Raw genomic sequence first — 4,181 nt, forward strand, 5'->3', positions numbered from 1 at the left:
TATATATCCTCTTTGTCAATATTTCTTCACTCATTCTCTACATGTGACAAAACTATTTCAAAACACCCTCTTATGCTATCTCAACCACACTCTTTTCATTACCACAGATCTCTCTTGCCCTATTATTACTTACTCGATCAAACCACCTCACACCACATATTGTCTTCAAAATCTCATTTCCAGCACATCCACCCTCCTCCGCACAACTCTGTCTATAGTCTACGCCTCGCAACCATATAAAATTGTTGGAACCACTATTCCTTGAAACATACACATTTTTACTTTCCGAGATAACGTTCTCGCATTTCACACATTTTTCAACGCCCCCAGAACTTTCCAACCCTCCCCCAGCCTATGACTCACTTCCGCTTCCATGGTTCCATCCGCTGCCGAATCTACTCCCAGATATCTAGAATACTTCACTTCCTCCAGTCTTTCTCCATTCAAACTTACCTCTCAATTGACTTGTCCCTCAACCCTACTGTTCCTAATAACCTTGCTCTTATTCACATTTACTCTCAGCTTTCTTCTCTCACTGTACCAAACTCAGTCACCAGCCTCTGCAGTTTCTCACCCGAATCAGCCAACAGCGATGTATCATCAGCGAACAGCAATTGACTGACCTCCCAATCTCTCTCATCCACACAGACTGCATACTTGCACCTTTCCCCAAAACTCTTGCATTCACCTCCCTAACAAGCCCATCCATATACAATTCAAACAACCATAGAGACATCACGCACCCCTGCCGCAAGCCAACATTCACTGAGAAACAATCACTTTCTTCAATTACTACTCGTAAACTTGCCTTACATCCTCGATAAAATCTTTTCACTGTTTCTAACAAGTTGACTCACACACCTTATATCTTTAATACTTTATATAGAGCATCTTTATCAACTCTATCATATGCCTTCTCCAGATCCATGAATGCTACATGCAAATCCATTTGCTTTTTTGATTATTTCTCACATACATTTTTCAAGGCAAACACATGATCCACACATCCTTTACAACTTCTGAAACTACACTGCTCTTACCCAATCTGATGCTTTGTACATGTCTTTACCCTTCCAATCAATACCCGCCCATACATTTTCCCAGGAATATTCAACAAACTTTTACCTCTGTACTTTGATCACACACTCTTATCCTCTTTGCCTTTGTACAATGGCACTATGCATGAATCCCGCCAATCCTCAGGCACCTCACCCTGAGTCATACATACAGTAAATAACCTTACAAACCATTCAACAACAGTCACTCCCTTTTTTTTAATGAATTCCACTGCAGTACCATCGAAACCCGCTGCCTTGCCGGGTTTCATCTTCCGCAAAGCTTTTACTACCTCTTCTCTGTTTACCAAATCATTCTCCCTAACCCTTTCACTTCGAACACCACATCGACCAAAACACCCTATATCTGTCACTGTATCTTGAAACACATTCAACAAACCTTCAAAATACTCACTCCATCTCCTTCTCACATCACCACTCCTTGTTATCACCTTCCCATTAGCACCCTTCACCGATGTTCCCATTTGTTCCCTTGTCTTACGCACTTAATCTACCCCCTTTCAAAACATCTTTCTATCCTCCTTAAAATCTAATGATACTCTCTCACCCTAAATCTCATTTGCTGTCTTTATCACCTCTTGCACTTTTCTCTTGACCTCCTGTCTCTTTCTTTTATACGTCTCCCAGTCATTTGCATTATTTCCCTGCAAAAATCATCCAAATGCCTCTCTCTTCTCCTTCACTAATAATCTTACTTCATCCCACCACTCACTACCCTTTCTAATCTGCCCACCTCCCACAATTCTCATGCCACAAGCATCTTTTGCGCAAGCCATCACTGCTTCCCTAAATACATCCCATTCCTCCCCCATTCCCCTACGTCCTTTGTTCTCACTTTTTTCCATTCTGTACGCAGTCTCTCCTGGTACTTCCTCACACAAGTCTCCTTCCCAAGACCACTTACTCTCACAACTCTCTTTACTCCAACATTCTCTCTTCTCTCCTGAATTTCTCTACAGGTCTTCATCTTCGCCTCCACAAGATAAAGATCAGACATCTCTCCAGTTGCCCCTCTCAGTACATTAATATCTAAAAGTCCCTCTTTCGCGCGTCTATCAATTAACACTTAATCCAGTAACGCTCTCTGGCAATCTCTCCTACTTACATACGTATATTTATGTATATCTCTCATTTTAAGCCAGGTATTAGTAGTCACCAGTCCTTTTTCAGCACACAAATCTACAAGCTCTTCACTATTTCCATTTGCAACACTGAGCACCCAATGTACCCCAATTATTCCTTCAACTGCCAAATATATATATATATATATATATATATATATATATATATATATATATATATATATATATATATATATATATATATATATATATATATATATACATATATATATATATATATATATATCTTTTTTTTTTTTTTTTGCTTTGTCGCTGTCTCCCGCGTTTGCGAGGTAGCGCAAAGGAAATAGACGAAAGAAATGGCCCAACCCACCCCCATACACATGTATATACATACGCCCACACACGCAAATATACATACCTACACAGCTTTCCATGGTTTACCCCAGACGCTTCACATGCCCTGATTCAATCCACTGATAGCACATCAACCCCAGTATACCACATCGATCCAATTCACTCTATTCCTTGCCCTCCTTTCACCCTCCTGCATGTTCAGGCCCCGATCACACAAAATCTTTTTCACTCCATCTTTCCACCTCCAATTTGGTCTCCCACTTCTCCTCGTTCCCTCCACCTCCGACACATATATCCTCTTGGTCAATCTTTCCTCACTCATTCTCTCCATGTGCCCAAACCATTTTAAAACACCCTCTTCTACTCTCTCAACTACGCTCTTTTTATTTCCACACATCTCTCTTACCCTTACGTTACTTACTCGATCCAACAACCTCACACATTGTCCTCAAACATCTCATTTCCAGCACATCCATCCTCCCGCGCACAACTCTATCCATATATATATTGGAAAGGATCACAATTTTGCGCGTGATCAAGATATTCCTGTAAGTCCACGGGGAAAATGAAACACGGAAAGTTCCCAAGTGCACTTTCATGTAATAATCACATCATCAGGGGAGACACAAGATAGAAATATAACAGTCAGTTGATATACATAGAAGAAACAAAGCTAGGACGCCATTTGGTAAACATGTAAATGTATGTAAATGTGAATAAGAGCAAGGTTATTAGGTACAGTAGGGCTGAGGGTCAAGTCAATTGGGAGGTAAGTTTGAATGGAGAAAAGCTGGAGGAAGTGAAGTGTTTTAGATATCTGGGAGTGGATCTGGTGGCGGATGGAACCATGGAAGCGGAAGTGCATCATAGGGTGGGGGAGGGGCGAAAATTCTGGGAGCCTTGAAGAATGTTTGGAAGTCGAGAACAGTATCTCGAAAAGCAAAAATGGGTATGTTTGAAGGAATATTGGTTCCACCAATGTTGTATAGTTGCGAGGCGTGGGCTATGGATAGAGTTGTGCGCAGGAGGGTGGATGTGCTAGAAATGAGATGTTTGAGGACAATATGTGGTGTGAGGTGGTTTGATCGAGTAAGTAATGTAAGGGTGAGAGAGATGTGTGGAAATAAAAAGAGTGTGGTTGAGAGAGCAGAAGGGGGTGTTTTGAAATGGTTTGGTCACATGGAGAGAATGAGTGAGGAAAGATTGACCAAGAGGATATATGTGTCAGAGGTGGAGGGAACGAGAAGTGGGAGACCAAACTGGAAGTGGAAAGATGAAGTGAAAAAGATTTTGAGTGATCGGGGCCTGAACATGCAGGAGGGTGAAAGGCGTGCAAGGAATAGATTGCATTCGAACGATGTGGTATACCGGGGTCGACGTGCTGTCAATGGATTGAACCAGGGCATATGAAGCGTCTGGGGTAAACCTTGCAAAGTGTGTGGGGCCTGGATGTGGAAAGGGAGCTGTGGTTTCGGTGCATTATTGCATGACAGCTAGAGACTGAGTGTGAACGAATGGGGCCTTTGGTGTTTTTCCTAGCGCTACCTCGCACACATGAGGGGGGAGGGGGTTGTTATTCCATGTGTGGCGGGGTGACGATGGGAACAAATAAAGGCAGACAGTATGAATTATGTACATGTGTATATATGTATATGTCTGTGTGTGT

Source organism: Panulirus ornatus, chromosome 13, assembly GCF_036320965.1.
Source record: "Panulirus ornatus isolate Po-2019 chromosome 13, ASM3632096v1, whole genome shotgun sequence".
NCBI classification, from domain to species: Eukaryota; Metazoa; Arthropoda; class Malacostraca; order Decapoda; family Palinuridae; genus Panulirus; species Panulirus ornatus.